Raw genomic sequence first — 865 nt, forward strand, 5'->3', positions numbered from 1 at the left:
TGAAGTTTTCATTCTGTACATGCCAGATCATGAATTAGTAACTGCATCCAATCTCCGAAAAGTCACTATTGTTTCGATTTTTGAAATGGGATATTTACGGAATGCCCATGAATAGGATCAAACCTTATTCCATGCTATTTCCATAAGATTCTTCTTTCTTATTCTTAAGCAAGCCCTCGAGAGGGCTTAGTTGATCATGATTTCTGTTTTCTCTTCTTTTCCTTTTTGTTTGTTTCGAGAAAGATATCGTCCGATTCTCCTTCTATTGATTCTTTTCCGATCGAGATGTACGGATACATGTGTCTACATACATAGATTCTGTTCATGGATTAACGAAAATGTGCAATAGCTCTCTTTGCCTCTGCCATTCTATGAGTCGCTTCCTTTTTGCGTATGGCACCCCCACTCCCTTTGGCAGCATCTACTAATTCGAAACTTAATATGAAAGCCATATTACGACCCGGACGCTTTTGGGATGCTTCTAATAACCAAAGAATGGCAAGTGCTCTTCCTTGTTTAGATCCTATTTTAATCAGAACTTTCTGCGTCTTGTTTTTACTCCTATATTGGGAGTTACTCTACGTATTGCTTGACGTAAAACCAATAGTGGATTTGTTTCTGTCTTTTGTTGAATCTTTTTCACGGCTCGATAGAGAATTTGATAAGCCAATGATTTTTTTCCGTCTTTTATAATACGGTTAACCACCATGTTAACTAATCGATTACGAAAAATTGGATCGGATTGTGTAGTTCTTTTTTCTGCGGTACCTCGACGTGACATGAGCGTGAAAGAGGTTCAAGAATCCGTTTTCTTTTTATAAGGGCTAAAATCACTTATTTTTTTGGCTTTTTGACCCCATATTGT

This window comes from Triticum aestivum, chromosome 5D (assembly GCF_018294505.1).
Source record: "Triticum aestivum cultivar Chinese Spring chromosome 5D, IWGSC CS RefSeq v2.1, whole genome shotgun sequence".
Lineage (NCBI taxonomy): Eukaryota > Viridiplantae > Streptophyta > Magnoliopsida > Poales > Poaceae > Triticum > Triticum aestivum.